Below are 16,929 nucleotides of genomic sequence, written 5' to 3'. Positions count from 1 at the left end.
GCAGGCGCCGGGTGGATCGTTACATCGTGGGATCGCGAGAGGTGGCGGCGGCTTGGGAAGGAGGCCTTTATCCAGCAGTGGAATGACCATGGCTTGTGGTGATGATGATGATGATGGTGGCTGATGATCGTGCACAGTACACACGTGTAAACGCGTACGACACAGAGATCCACATTGGCAGTGCGCACAGAGTGGAGCGGTGGTGTAGGGTTGTGGTCCGTTTGTTGTCCTTCCCCCGCACCTCCGATTAGCACAGTTGGCTACGTAGAGTGCGAAAAATTATCAAACTAAAACTATTTAATTAAAACTATTTTTATTCGAACAGTGACAAAAACACGCGAATCAACTAAACTCTACTATATTAATTTTACCAGGTAAGGTCCACTGAGCTATGTAGCTCCTTTTCAGAAGCAATATGGCCACAAATGATAGCTCAACAAATTGGCTTATCATGTGGGAATTGATAGCAAGCAAATTTCTCTAAAACGCACGTGGATTCTAAACGTGGAGGGAAAATCCGGAGGGTCCAGAGAATAATCCACGTACCCACGGGGAGAGGGACATGCACACTTCAAATATACAGCAGGTGTCGGGGTTAACACCTCACCACATGACGCAGAGGTTAAATGTCTCATCTGCGCGAAGCAGAGTGTGACGTGGGAGCTCGCCTTGGCACGCACAGAAGTCGCTGCCATTGCATTAATTGGCTAGGAATGCAGTGGGCTCTGAACACAGTCATCTGACTCCAGGGCCACGGCTCATATCAGCGGCCAACATCGCATCTGAACCAGCCCCGGGCACCGTCGCCACCATCACCACCCACCCACACCGACCAGCGTGGTGAAGCGTGGAGGAGGCATTTGTCGAGCAGTCGATTGTCAAGTGTATCTTTCATTAACAGCCCACGTACGAGGCCACGTTTGTGTGTCCGTGTTTGTGCACGGCTCATTCCTCAATCCACTGCTGAACGAGGGTCTCCCCACGCCAGACAGGTCGCGGTGGGTTTAATCGACCATACTTCACCACGCTGGTCAGTGCGGGTTGGCGCAGGCATTAAGCATGGGGGAGGCAGCACAGGAGTGCAGTACAACAGTAGATGTAGCCGCACTGCCCTCTGCTGCGAGCCGCGTAGCGCCTATGGCCGTCTGTGCTGTGCATGGCAGTCGTCCAACATCCCAGCACTTATCCAGGCTCATCCCAGATTAGCTTCTGAGATATGACAAAGATGGGGCACGCTGTGGGCAATTTGGCCAAAATTCAAACATGCAGCCCACACACACACAGCACACACACACAGCCTACACACACACACAGCATACACACAGCACACACACACACACAGCATACACACACACAGCATACACACAGCATACACACACAGCCTACACACACAGCACAAACACACAGCCTACACACACAGCATACAGACTCGCACAGCCTACACACACACAGCCTACACACACACACAGCCTACACACACAGCATACAGACTCGCACAGCCTACACACACACAGCCCACACACACACAGCCTACACACACACAGCATACACACACAGCATACAGACTCGCACAGCCTACACACACACAGCACACACACACAGCCTACACACACACAGCATACACACACAGCATACAGACTCGCACAGCCTACACACACGCGCAGCCCACACACACACAGCCTACACACACACAGCATACAGGCTAGCACAGCCTACACACACAGCATACAGACTCGCACAGCCTACACACACGCACAGCCATACACGCACAGCCTACACACAGCCACGCACGCACAGCCCCACAGCCTACACACACACAGCCTACACACACAACCACACAGCCTACACGCACAGCCTATACACACAGCCTACAGCAGGGGTCGGCAACAAAAACGACAGGCATTCGGTAAAAAAAAGAACCACACAACTCAATATTCCAAGAGCCGCCTATGCACGCGAATCATAACGAGACCGCGGTGCTGAATAAGTCCACGGTCACGAACGCAGTTCCTTTCGAAGGAGCCGCGGGTTGCCCCCCCCCCCACCACCGCACCCCAACCGCCCCCCCCCCACCCCCCCGACTCGCGCCCACGCCCCCCCACGTCAAACGGCCCGGCAGCTGCGGCGCGTGATGGTGCGGGGAGAGGCGCGCGATGTGGCAACGTCGCCCTTTGCTCCGCAGGCGGAGGGTCACGGATCGGCCATGGGGGGGGGGGGGGCACGGGGGGGGGGGGGGGGAGTCGAACCATGAACACACAGCTGAGCAGAGTTCACACTCTCACAGCTGAGCAGGGTTGACACTCTCACAGCTGGCGCTCACACTCTCACAGCTGAGCAGGGTTGACACTCTCACAGCTGAGCAGGGTTGACACTCTCACAGCTGAGCAGGGTTGACACTCTCACAGCTGAGCAGGGTTGACACTCTCACAGCTGAGCAGGGTTCACACTCTCACAGCTGAGCAGGGTTCACACTCTCACAGCTGAGCAGGGTTCACACTCTCACAGCTGAGCAGGGTTCACACTCTCACAGCTGAGCAGGGTTGACACTCTCACAGCTGAGCAGGGTTGACACTCTCACAGCTGAGCAGGGTTGACACTCTCACAGCTGAGCAGGGTTGACACTCTCACAGCTGAGCAGGGTTGACACTCTCACAGCTGAGCAGGGTTCACACTCTCACAGCTGAGCAGGGTTCACGCTCTCACAGCTGAGCAGGGTTGACACTCTCACAGCTGAGCAGGGTTCACACTCTCACAGCTGAGCGGGGTTCACGCTCTCACAGCTGAGCAGGGTTCACACTCTCACAGCTGAGCAGGGTTGACACTCTCACAGCTGAGCAGGGTTCACACTCTCACAGCTGAGCAGGGTTCACACTCTCACAGCTGAGCAGGGTTCACACTCTCACAGCTGAGCAGGGTTCACACTCTCACAGCTGAGCAGGGTTCACGCTCTCACAGCTGAGCAGGGTTCACACTCTCACAGCTGAGCAGGGTTGACACTCTCACAGCTGAGCAGGGTTCACACTCTCACAGCTGAGCAGGGTTCACACTCTCACAGCTGAGCAGGGTTCACACTCTCACAGCTGAGCAGGGTTCACACTCTCACAGCTGAGCAGGGTTCACACTCTCACAGCTGAGCGTGGTTCACACTCTCACAGCTGAGCAGGGTTGACACTCTCACAGCTGAGCAGGGTTGACACTCTCACAGCTGAGCAGGGTTGACACTCTCACAGCTGAGCAGGGTTGACACTCTCACAGCTGAGCAGGGTTCACACTCTCACAGCTGAGCAGGGTTCACACTCTCACAGCTGAGCAGGGTTCACGCTCTCACAGCTGAGCAGGGTTGACACTCTCACAGCTGAGCAGGGTTCACACTCTCACAGCTGAGCGGGGTTCACGCTCTCACAGTTGAGCAGGGTTCACACTCTCACAGCTGAGCAGGGTTCACACTCTCACAGCTGAGCAGGGTTCACACTCTCACAGCTGAGCAGGGTTCACACTCTCACAGCTGAGCAGGGTTCACACTCTCACAGCTGAGCAGGGTTCACACTCTCACAGCTGAGCAGGGTTCACGCTCTCACAGCTGAGCAGGGTTCACACTCTCACAGCTGAGCAGGGTTGACACTCTCACAGCTGAGCAGGGTTCACACTCTCACAGCTGAGCAGGGTTGACACTCTCACAGCTGAGCAGGGTTCACACTCTCACAGCTGAGCGTGGTTCACACTCTCACAGCTGAGCAGGGTTGACACTCTCACAGCTGAGCAGGGTTGACACTCTCACAGCTGAGCAGGGTTCACACTCTCACAGCTGAGCAGGGTTCACACTCTCACAGCTGAGCAGGGTTCACACTCTCACAGCTGAGCAGGGTTCACGCTCTCACAGCTGAGCAGGGTTCACACTCTCACAGCTGAGCAGGGTTCACGCTCTCACAGCTGAGCAGGGTTCACACTCTCACAGCTGAGCAGGGTTCACGCTCTCACAGCTGAGCAGGGTTCACACTCTCACAGCTGAGCAGGGTTCACGCTCTCACAGCTGAGCAGGGTTCACACTCTCACAGCTGAGCAGGGTTGACACTCTCACAGCTGAGCAGGGTTCACACTCTCACAGCTGAGCAGGGTTCACGCTCTCACAGCTGAGCGGGGTTCACACTCTCACAGCTGAGCAGGGTTGACACTCTCACAGCTGAGCAGGGTTGACACTCTCACAGCTGAGCAGGGTTCACACTCTCACAGCTGAGCAGGGTTTGCACTCTCACAGCTGAGCAGGGTTCACGCTCTCACAGCTGAGCAGGGTTCACACTCTCACAGCTGAGGGGGGTTCACACTCTCACAGCTGAGCAGGGTTGACACTCTCACAGCTGAGCGGGGTTCACACTCACACAGCTGAGCGGGGTTCACACTCTCACAGCTGAGCGGGGTTCACACTCTCACAGCTGAGCGGGGTTCACACTCACACAGCTGAGCAGGGTTCACGCTCTCACAGCTGAGCAGGGTTCACACTCTCACAGCTGAGCAGGGTTGACACTCTCACAGCTGAGCAGGGTTGACACTCTCACAGCTGAGCGGGGTTCACACTCACACAGCTGAGCGGGGTTCACACTCTCACAGCTGAGCGGGGTTCACACTCTCACAGCTGAGCGGGGTTCACACTCACACAGCTGAGCAGGGTTCACGCTCTCACAGCTGAGCAGGGTTCACACTCTCACAGCTGAGCAGGGTTCACACTCTCACAGCTGAGCAGGGTTCACGCTCTCACAGCTGAGCGGGGTTCACACTCTCACAGCTGAGCAGGGTTCACACTCTCACAGCTGAGCAGGGTTCACACTCTCACAGCTGGCGCTCACACTCTCACAGCTGAGCGGGGTTCACACTCTCACAGCTGAGCAGGGTTCACACTCTCACAGCTGGCGCTCACACTCTCACAGCTGAGCGGGGTTCACACTCTCACAGCTGAGCAGGGTTGACACTCTCACAGCTGAGCGGGGTTGACACTCTCACAGCTGAGCGGGGTTCACACTCTCACAGCTGAGCGGGGTTCACACTCACACAGCTGAGCAGGGTTCACGCTCTCACAGCTGAGCAGGGTTCACACTCTCACAGCTGAGCAGGGTTGACACTCTCACAGCTGAGCAGGGTTGACACTCTCACAGCTGAGCGGGGTTCACACTCACACAGCTGAGCGGGGTTCACACTCTCACAGCTGAGCGGGGTTCACACTCTCACAGCTGAGCGGGGTTCACACTCACACAGCTGAGCGGGGTTCACGCTCTCACAGCTGAGCAGGGTTCACACTCTCACAGCTGAGCAGGGTTCACACTCTCACAGCTGAGCAGGGTTCACGCTCTCACAGCTGAGCGGGGTTCACACTCTCACAGCTGAGCAGGGTTCACACTCTCACAGCTGAGCAGGGTTCACACTCTCACAGCTGGCGCTCACACTCTCACAGCTGAGCGGGGTTCACACTCTCACAGCTGAGCAGGGTTCACACTCTCACAGCTGGCGCTCACACTCTCACAGCTGAGCGGGGTTCACACTCTCACAGCTGAGCAGGGTTGACACTCTCACAGCTGAGCGGGGTTCACACTCACACAGCTGAGCGGGGTTCACACTCTCACAGCTGAGCGGGGTTCACACTCTCACAGCTGAGCGGGGTTCACACTCACACAGCTGAGCAGGGTTCACGCTCTCACAGCTGAGCAGGGTTCACACTCTCACAGCTGAGCAGGGTTCACACTCTCACAGCTGAGCAGGGTTCACGCTCTCACAGCTGAGCGGGGTTCACACTCTCACAGCTGAGCAGGGTTCACACTCTCACAGCTGAGCAGGGTTCACACTCTCACAGCTGGCGCTCACACTCTCACAGCTGAGCGGGGTTCACACTCTCACAGCTGAGCAGGGTTCACACTCTCACAGCTGGCGCTCACACTCTCACAGCTGAGCGGGGTTCACACTCTCACAGCTGAGCAGGGTTGACACTCTCACAGCTGAGCGGGGTTCACACTCTCACAGCTGAGCAGGGTTCACACTCTCACAGCTGAGCGGTGTTCACACTCTCACAGCTGAGCAGGGTTCACACTCACACAGCTGAGCAGGGTTCACACTCTCACAGCTGAGCAGGGTTCACACTCTCACAGCTGAGCAGGGTTCACACTCTCACAGCTGGCGCTCACACTCTCACAGCTGAGCGGGGTTCACACTCTCACAGCTGAGCAGGGTTGACACTCTCACAGCTGAGCGGGGTTCACACTCTCACAGCTGAGCGGGGTTCACACTCTCACAGCTGAGCGGGGTTCACACTCACACAGCTGAGCAGGGTTCACGCTCTCACAGCTGAGCAGGGTTCACACTCTCACAGCTGAGCAGGGTTGACACTCTCACAGCTGAGCAGGGTTGACACTCTCACAGCTGAGCGGGGTTCACACTCACACAGCTGAGCGGGGTTCACACTCTCACAGCTGAGCGGGGTTCACACTCTCACAGCTGAGCGGGGTTCACACTCACACAGCTGAGCGGGGTTCACGCTCTCACAGCTGAGCAGGGTTCACACTCTCACAGCTGAGCAGGGTTCACACTCTTACAGCTGGCGCTCACACTCTCACAGCTGAGCGGGGTTCACACTCTCACAGCTGAGCAGGGTTCACACTCTCACAGCTGGCGCTCACACTCTCACAGCTGAGCGGGGTTCACACTCTCACAGCTGAGCAGGGTTGACACTCTCACAGCTGAGCGGGGTTCACACTCACACAGCTGAGCGGGGTTCACACTCTCACAGCTGAGCGGGGTTCACACTCTCACAGCTGAGCGGGGTTCACACTCACACAGCTGAGCAGGGTTCACGCTCTCACAGCTGAGCAGGGTTCACACTCTCACAGCTGAGCAGGGTTGACACTCTCACATCTGAGCAGGGTTGACACTCTCACAGCTGAGCGGGGTTCACACTCACACAGCTGAGCGGGGTTCACACTCTCACAGCTGAGCGGGGTTCACACTCTCACAGCTGAGCGGGGTTCACACTCACACAGCTGAGCAGGGTTCACGCTCTCACAGCTGAGCAGGGTTCACACTCTCACAGCTGAGCAGGGTTCACACTCTCACAGCTGAGCAGGGTTCACGCTCTCACAGCTGAGCGGGGTTCACACTCTCACAGCTGAGCAGGGTTCACACTCTCACAGCTGAGCAGGGTTCACACTCTCACAGCTGGCGCTCACACTCTCACAGCTGAGCGGGGTTCACACTCTCACAGCTGAGCAGGGTTCACACTCTCACAGCTGGCGCTCACACTCTCACAGCTGAGCGGGGTTCACACTCTCACAGCTGAGCAGGGTTGACACTCTCACAGCTGAGCGGGGTTCACACTCTCACAGCTGAGCAGGGTTCACACTCTCACAGCTGAGCGGTGTTCACACTCTCACAGCTGAGCAGGGTTCACACTCACACAGCTGAGCAGGGTTCACACTCTCACAGCTGAGCAGGGTTCACACTCTCACAGCTGAGCAGGGTTCACACTCTCACAGCTGAGCGGGGTTCACACTCTCACAGCTGAGCAGGGTTCACGCTCTCACAGCTGAGCAGGGTTGACACTCTCACAGCTGAGCAGGGTTCACACTCTCACAGCTGAGCAGGGTTCACACTCTCACAGCTGAGCAGGGTTCACACTCTCACAGCTGAGCAGGGTTCACACTCTCACAGCTGAGCAGGGTTCACGCTCTCACAGCTGAGCAGGGTTCACGCTCTCACAGCTGAGCAGGGTTCACGCTCTCACAGCTGAGCAGGGTTGACACTCTCACAGCTGAGCAGGGTTCACGCTCTCACAGCTGAGCAGGGTTGACACTCTCACAGCTGAGCAGGGTTCACACTCTCACAGCTGAGCAGGGTTCACACTCTCACAGCTGAGCAGGGTTCACACTCTCACAGCTGAGCGGGGTTGACACTCTCACAGCTGAGCAGGGTTCACACTCTCACAGCTGAGCAGGGTTCACACTCTCACAGCTGAGCAGGGTTCACGCTCTCACAGCTGAGCAGGGTTGACACTCTCACAGCTGAGCAGGGTTCACACTCTCACAGCTGAGCAGGGTTCACACTCTCACAGCTGAGCAGGGTTCACACTCTCACAGCTGAGCAGGGTTCACGCTCTCACAGCTGAGCAGGGTTGACACTCTCACAGCTGAGCAGGGTTCACACTCTCACAGCTGAGCAGGGTTCACACTCTCACAGCTGAGCAGGGTTCACACTCTCACAGCTGAGCAGGGTTCACGCTCTCACAGCTGAGCAGGGTTTACGCTCTCACAGCTGAGCAGGGTTCACGCTCTCACAGCTGAGCAGGGTTCACGCTCTCACAGCTGAGCAGGGTTGACACTCTCACAGCTGAGCAGGGTTCACGCTCTCACAGCTGAGCAGGGTTGACACTCTCACAGCTGAGCAGGGTTCACACTCTCACAGCTGAGCAGGGTTCACACTCTCACAGCTGAGCAGGGTTCACACTCTCACAGCTGAGCGGGGTTGACACTCTCACAGCTGAGCAGGGTTCACACTCTCACAGCTGAGCAGGGTTCACACTCTCACAGCTGAGCAGGGTTCACGCTCTCACAGCTGAGCAGGGTTGACACTCTCACAGCTGAGCAGGGTTCACACTCTCACAGCTGAGCAGGGTTCACACTCTCACAGCTGAGCAGGGTTCACACTCTCACAGCTGGCACAGCTGCCTGTGACAGTGCTTTGGCCGTATTTGGTGACTCAAGTTAAGTCTAAACATTGTTTTGTATTAGACCAGGTAAGGCCTGCCGAGCTGCTAGGTTGCTCTCCTTCAGAAGCGACCTGGCCATCACGAACTATAGCCCAACGAAGCGGCTTGTCACGTGGACATTTATGGCAGCCAAATAATTTGTGTGTGTATGTTGAACTTCTTTCGCACCGCACGTAGCCACCCGCGCTAATCGGAGGTGCGAGGGGGGGGACAAACTAAATACAAAAAGCAGTCCTGAAGAACTGAGTTAGTCAATTTAGATGATGGTCTAAAAGTCCAAAATAAGAAGAGCCATTTTTTTCGAGTTGGTACAAAGCTCAATAATTCAAAAGCCCCAAAATGCACGTGAATACACACATACATACACATACATACACACACATATAGACACACACGAAGACAAATATACCCCCGTGTAGCCTTCACAGACTGTAGGGGCAAGTGCTGTTAGCGAGCAACTATAAAGGCCGGCACGGCACACGAGGGAGTAGGTAGCCAGCACCACGCCCGGCCGCCTTTGTCTCCCCAGTTGAAATAATTTCACATCGCACAGGTACTCATATGAGGCTGAGTCGACCTAAGGGAGGCCCAGGACCGGTTCAGATAATCGTCACTGGCGTTGGCCGTGAGCGGGAATCGAACCTTGGTCGCCAGGTTTGTACCGATACACTATCGCTCCCCATTCACACACACAAACACATACACACACACATACACATTGCGTCACGAAGTAGTCCATCAAGAGACGCAGGCTGCCGAGCCCTGCTCTAGACGCATGATGCTGTCACGTGGTCGCTCGGAGTCAGCTGTCACGTGGTCGCTCGGAGTCATCTGTCACGTGGTCGCTCGGAGTCAACTGGAACGAGCCCGGAGCCTGCGTGCCTCCTCTTCCTCCTCTGTCTCTACTCTGTCTCTCCCTTCTCTGTCTCTACTCTGTCTCTCCCTTCTCTGTCTCTACTCTGTCTCTCCCTTCTCTGTCTCTACTCTGTCTCTCCCTTCTCTGTCTCTACTCTGTCTCTCCCTTCTCTGTCTCTACTCTGTCTCTCCCTTCTCTGTCTCTACTCTGTCTCTCCTTCTGTCTCTCCCTCACTCTCTCTCCCTCACTCTCTCTCCCTCTAGATCTCTTTTCTTGTGATCATGTGAGCCAAATGCGATATTGAAACAAACTCCTGACTCAGGTGACCAGAGCAGAAGCCGTGGTCGACTCACACTTCCAGTTGGGCAGCAGCACACGCCTGGTTTTGTAATAGCGCGCCAGCCTGTGGATCCTGCTTTCAGTCAGAATCAGCCGGAACTTGCCATCCTTATCTTCGCGGTTGCGCTCCAGATGCTTGCGCGCGGCCACGGCCTTCTTAATGAGGTGCTACAGGTCCTCGGGGAGGTCAGGGGCCAGGCCCTTCGACTTGAGGATTCGCAGGATTGTTGCCAGTGACGAAGCGCACGTGGGCCACTCCGTGCGAGTCCCTGAGGATCACGCCGATCTGAGATGGCGTGAGGCCCTTCTTGGCCAACTTAAAGATATGCTCCTTGACGTCATCGGGAGTCAGCTTGAGGCACGTTGGCACACTCCGGCGATAGGGCAGCGAGGACTGAGACAGGCCCTTTCCGGGAGCGTGCATGCGACCCATGATGGCGCGGAGCGGGGAAAGAGGGCCCCCCCCCCCCCGCTCTCTATCTCCCTCCCTCTGGTTGCTGGTCTGGCATATACATTCGAGTGAACTCGCCGCGACCTCTGGATTATGAATGCGTAATTAGAAAAGCACGCTCGTGTCCCAACTCTCTGTGTAACCCTAGTTGGGTGTCACTCGTAAAACAATCACGAACACTTGTGATACTGCGCGGGCATGCGTGTCATTTACATGCAACCTGCTTCAATGTATCCTCACACGATCACGGTTGTGAATTTTTTTAAGAATCGATAAGCAGAAGAAGCCCTCTTAACGACATTAATTGGTTCCAAGAAACCGGCCGTGAAGTGATGTCGGTCGTGGAGCGAGTCGAGGAAGCGCACGTTAAAGGCTTCATTCGCTCCGATTGCATAGAAAGTTACCACTTTTTCACCCAAAAAACGTACTTTACAATATTTAAACAAGTGATATAAATACATAAGGTTATTAACATTATGAACACATAATATTAAAAGAAACCCACAACAGCCCGTCGTTAACAGGGGAATAGTCGATAAGCAAATAAATTGGGCTCTGTGGAGGTTCTACACTGCACTATACACTACACTATAAACTACACTATATACTACACTACTATACACTACTATACACTACACCACTATATACTACACTATACACTACACTACTATAAACTACACTATATACTACACTATACACTACTATATACTACACTATACACTACACTACTATACTATATACTACACTACTATACACTACACTATATACTACACTACTATACACTACACTACTATACGCACCACTATATACTACACTACACACTGGGCTCTATGGAGGCCCGTCGTTAGCGAAGTCATTAACAGGCGTGGTCGTTAATAGGGGTTCTACTCTATATGAATCGTTAGATTTATTGAGACTAAAATGTGGCTTTTATGAATAAAAAAAAGACTTCTACTGCTGCACGAAGACCCTCTGAAGGTGGGGTGGAGGAGGCAAGATCGGTCATCACTCGCCACTGGGCTTAGCCTAGGGTGGCCGAGCACCACACCCAAGTAACAGGGCTACCACGAACCCTCTTAAACTAAAACACAGAGACTTACATGCACCTGCACCCGAACTTTTATTTTGTTTCCGGCCTTTCTTTATCCCACATGTTCGCACAGTCTCTCTCGATTCGCCGCGGTGAATCGAGATGTCAACTACCTCGCCTGGTATGCAGGAGGTCATGGGTTCGATCCCGACCCTGACGCCTGCAGTGTGTTTGGAGTTTGCGTGTCTCTTTTCCCGTGGACGCATGGGTTTTAACTCGAGTCCTCCGGTTTTTGCCTCCACATTTAGAATGAACATCGCCACGCGTTTCGTGTATTCGGCTGCTGCTATAAATGTCCACGTGATAAGCCACTTCGTTGAGCTATCAACTGTAAGAGAGCTACACACAGTGTGCCTTAACTGGTATAAAATAAAGTAAATGGTTGTAGTTACAGTATTGTCATGCGCCGCCGCAAACCACCCAATCACGTGACGCGCACACACGTGGAAACTCTCTCCCGGAATAATTCTGCTGACAATGTGGGTCACAGGTCACACTCCACAGCCACGCGCCTCAGGCTCGCCTCGGTCCGGGAACAGGCTGCGAGCGAACTACGATTGAGGTCGTGAGAACCACACGCAGGGCTAAGTCATGTGGTCAGGGCCGCGTGAGTACGAACTCTTTTTTTTAAGTCTGAGTCGACCTAAGAGAAGCCTAAGCCAGGAATTAGAATCCAGTTGCCGCGGGTGATGTGCGCACCGCGAATTCTAGGCCAAGATGCTTCCCACACACACATCACACACATCACACACCTTAACAGACTGTAGGGGCAAGTGCTGTTAGCGAGCACCTACGAAGGCCGGCACGGCACACGAGGGGGTGAGTCGCCAGCACCACGCCCGGCCGCCTTTGTCTCCATAGTGGCGCTGTTTATACATCGCACAAGGTACTAATTTGAGGCTGAGTCGACCTAGGGGAGGCCTACGACCGGTTCAGATGATCGTCACTGGGTGTTGGCCGTGAGCGGAAATCGAACTCGGGTCGTAGTGCAGCGTGCTAACAGCTACACTACCGCTCCCCACATAAACATAGCACCCACGTGACACACACACACAGCACCCACGTGACACACACACACACAGCACCCACGTGACACACACACACAGCACCCACGTGACACACACACAGCACCCACGTGACACACACACACACAGCACCCACGTGACACACACACACAGCACCCACGTGACACACACACAGCACACACACAGCACCCACGTGACACACACATAGCACACACACAGCACCCACGTGACACACACATAGCACACACACAGCACCCACGTGACACACACATAGCACACACACAGCACCCACGTGACACACACATAGCACACACACAGCACCCACGTGACACACACATAGCACACACACAGCACCCACGTGACACACACATAGCACACACAGCACCCACGTGACACACACATAGCACACACAGCACCCACGTGACACACACATAGCACACACAGCACCCACGTGACACACACATAGCACACACAGCACCCACGTGACACACACAGCACACACGTGACACACATAGCACACACGTGACACACACTAACAGCTGACTCATGCCGCCGCCTCTCGCCGCGGGCGCGGTTCCCCCTCGCGTGGGGTCCCTGCCGCAGAGCGCCCCCTCGCCCCTCGCACTCACAGCGGCGTGGGGGGGGGGGGGGGGAGTGGGGGGGGCGGGGAGTGGGGGGGGGTCTGGGTGGGGAGTGGGGGGAAGCGACGCGCTCCTCGCTTCGCGAGTCCTCACCACTCCCCGTGAGCTCCTCACCACTCCGTGAGCTCCTCACCACTCCCCGTGAGCTCCTCACCACTCCCCGTGAGCTCCTCACCACTCCCCGTGAGCTCCTCACCACTCCCCGTGAGCTCCTCACCACTCCCCGTGAGCTCCTCACCACTCCCCGTGAGCTCCTCACCACTCCCCGTGAGCTCCTCACCACTCCCCGTGAGCTCCTCACCACTCCCCGTGAGCCCCTCACCACTCCCCGTGAGCTCCTCACCACTCCCCGTGAGCTCCTCACCACTCCCCGTGAGCTCCTCACCACTCCCCGTGAGTGGTGAGGGGCTCAGCCCCAGGAGGAGTCTCATCGTCCGGAGTTGACCTGAGGGTGGTGGTGGGGGGGTGGTGGTGGGGGGGGTGGTGGTGGGGTGGTGGTGGGGGGGGTGGTGGTGGGGTGGTGGTGGTGATGGTGGGGGGGTGGTGTTGGGGGGGGGTGGTGGTGGGGGGGTGGTGGTGGGGGGGGTGGTGGTGGGGTGGTGGTGGTGGGGGGGTGGTGGTGGTGGGGGGGTGGTGGTGGTGGTGGGGGGGTGGTGGGGGGGTGGTGGTGGGGGAGCATTCGTCTGCTGCCGGTAGCAGGCGAACGATGGCTGCGTGCGGTCGTCCCAAGCGAGTGATTTGGCGGTCCCCAAGGCGGCCTGCTCCTGCCCATGACGTCTCGGGATCTTTCACAGTCAACTGGGAGGCAGACGGCGCGTAGCATTATAATAATCATTATTAGAATTTCAATAATTTAACACGCCGCGGTATTAACCGGGGCGGCCGCTGGAGTTGAACCGTGAACCGCTGCAAGGAGCGGCACGTCACCACCCCCCCCCCCCCGCCTCTGTGATGGCTACACTCTGCTGATGACTCCCCAGAACGGCGAAACCGACATGCTTCACCGTCCGCCATCACCGTCGCAAGCATCCGTTTCCCGTGAGCTCTACGGAAGAAGGCCCGTTGCCCGGAACGTCAGCTTATTGCGCATTTTTTGTTGTTTGCAATGATAAATCGCCGCTATTCTAAGCGTATGCAGGAAGCGTCTGTTATATTTGAATATGTATTTATAATTTTAAAAAAGTTGTTTTCGTTCCTATGGCTTTTACCGCATCTCTCGTGAATTCTAGGAAATGCAACTCTCAGACTCATTAAATGAGCGAGCGTGCGCGCGCGTGTGCGCGTGTTTGTGTACACACACATGCACACGTTTAGCGGTTAGCGCGCTGCGCTATGAACCTGGCGACCAGAGTTCGATTCCTGCTAACAAGCAACACCAGTGACGATTATCTGAACAGGTCCTGGGCCTCCCCTAGGTCGACTCAGCCTCATTTGAGTACCTGGTGCGGTGTGTAGTAAACATCGGCACTGGGGATACAAAGACGGTCGGGCGTGGTGCTGCCCATCCACCCTCCTCCTGTGTCGTGCCGGCCTTCATAGCAGGCGCTACCCGCTAACGACACTTGCCCCAACAGTCTAAGGCTACACGGGGGATCTTTGTCTGTGTACACGCACTCGCCTCGACAGGAACTGTGGCAGGCACCACCACCGCCAGCCGCTGCCGCCGCCGCCGCCGCGTTATCGTCCTTGAACAGAACGTGGCGTGAACGCGCGCGTGGCGTGGCCTCGAGCCGTGGCCGGGAGCGACCCCGAAGATACGGAGTTTCCGTCTCTCTCTCGCCGTGTCTCTCTCTCGCCGTGTCTCTCTCTCTGTCTCTCTCTCGCCGTGTCTCTCTCTCTCTCGCCATGTCTTTCTCTTTCTGTGTCTCTCTCGCCCTGTCTCTCTCTCTCGCCGTGTCTTTCTCTTTCTGAGTCTCTCTCGCCCTGTCTCTCTCTCGCCATGTCTTTCTCTTTCTGTGTCTCTCTCGCCCTGTCTCTCTCTCGCCCTGTCTCTCTCTCTCGCCGTGTCTCTTTCTCTCGCTGTCTCTCTCTCGCCGTGTCTCTTTCGCCGTCTCTCTCTCTCTCTCTGTGTCTGTCACTGTGTCTCTCTCGCCGTGTCTCTCTCTCGCCGTGTCTCTCTCTCGCCGTGTCTCTCTCGTCGTGTCGCTCTGTGTGTGTGTGTCTCTCTCCCTCTGTGTCTCTCTCTCTCGCCGTCTCTCTCTCTGTGTCTCTCTCTCTCGCCGTCTCTCTCTCTGTGTCTCTCTCTCGCCATGTCTCTCGCTCTCTCTCTGTGTGTCTCTCTATGTATCTCTCTCTCGCCGTGTCTCTCTCTCTCTCTGTATCTCTCTCGCCGTGTCTCTCTCGCCGTGTCTCTCTCTCTCTGTGTCTCTATCGCTGTGGTCACGCACATTTTTTCCCGAGTCATTCGGTTTTTCCCTCCGCATTTAGAATCAACACGCGTGTAGAGTATTTGGCGACTGCTATAGATGTCCACGTGACAAGCCACTTCGTTGAGCTGTCAATTGGGGCCAGGTCGCTTCAGACAAAGAGCTACGTAGCTCAGTGGGCTTTAGCTGGCAAAATAAAAAATAATGTTTAGTCTAACAGTTGTATCCCTACCCGAGCCCAGGGGTTTGGAGTGGGGGGGTGCTGAACGGGATGCACATCACGGCAATCCCTCCGTGAAGTTTTCAAATGTGTAATGTTTATTGGTGTCGGTAAAAGACTCAGCGGTGCCCCCCCCCCAGCCCGGTCACACAAACCAAAGGGGCACAGCATTGCTGCTGCATCCCCACTGGCGCTGCGATTTTAAACGAGACCAGAGCTGAGCGGCGTTGAGGCGGTCCTCTGGAAACGGCCCCGCACGGAGTCGCGCGTTGTTTAGAACAACGCGCGACTCCGTGACCTCGGCTCCTTCCCTTCGGTCCCACCCGAGTCCCCACCCCTACCCACCCCACCCCTCCACCGCCGGAGGGAAGCGATCGTAATTTGTCTACAACAATGTCCAGCGCATTCTTGAGGGCGCTCACGCCATCATCCCCCCCCCCACGCAGCTCTCCGCGCGCGCTCGGTGGCTCTGATTTTTTTCCTCTTTACACAACCCCCACCCACTCTGCCGGGCTCGCCAGACACTGTGGGGCGAGGGCTCGCCAGACGGTGTGGGCGAGGGCTCGCCAGACACTGTGGGGCGAGGGCTCGCCAGACACTGTGGGCAAGGGCTCGCCAGACACTGTGGGGCGAGGGCTCGCCAGACACTGTGGGCAAGGGCTCGCCAGACGCTGTGGGCAAGGGCTCGCCAGACACTGTGGGCGAGGGCTCGCTAGACGCTGTGGACGAGGGCTCGCCGTAAGGGCTATGGTGGGAGAGGACCCTGCTCAACACAGACAGCCAAAGACAAAAAACAGAGACACCCCCCCCCCCTCCGTATAGCCTGCAACAGACTGTTGGGGCAAGTGCCGTTAGCGAGTAGCGTCGTCTACGAAGGCCGGCACGGGCCTAGGGGAGGCCCCGGACCGGTTAAGGTGACCGTCGCCGGTGTTGGTGACCGGGAGCGGGAATCGCCGCTGCCCCAGACTGCGGGAGCCGGGAGTCCGTGCACCCGGTCCGGTGCGCCAGGGGGAACACTCGGGAGCCGCGTGCGTCAGAGAGCTCCCGTCGCTCTCACAAGTCGTCGTCTTCGTCGTCTTCGTCGTCGTGGTCGTGGCGCAACTGAAACGTTGCCTGAGAAGTCGGGCGCGCGACCGGATCGGATAGCGGAGCGTGCGGGGTCACGTGAGGCCCCAGCAGCCGCCGCACGTCCGCTCAAGGG

General features: G+C 56.4%; 1 long non-coding RNA gene and 1 pseudogene across 1 annotated transcript in view; both read right to left on the bottom strand.

The window, feature by feature from the left end:
- LOC142930360 (uncharacterized) overlaps nucleotides 1-16,929 on the bottom strand; it is a 38,546-nt gene that overhangs the window by 3,960 nt on the left and 17,657 nt on the right. The window lies entirely within an intron of this gene.
- LOC142930359 (small ribosomal subunit protein uS15-like) lies at nucleotides 8,985-13,031 on the bottom strand (annotated as a pseudogene).

This window comes from Petromyzon marinus, chromosome 38 (assembly GCF_048934315.1).
Source record: "Petromyzon marinus isolate PM22_M1 ecotype Great Lakes invasive population chromosome 38, UKy_Petmar_22M1.pri1.0, whole genome shotgun sequence".
NCBI classification, from domain to species: domain Eukaryota; kingdom Metazoa; phylum Chordata; class Hyperoartia; order Petromyzontiformes; family Petromyzontidae; genus Petromyzon; species Petromyzon marinus.
The sequence above is the reverse complement of the archived record's forward strand: the minus strand, read 5'-3'. Positions and strand labels throughout refer to the sequence as shown.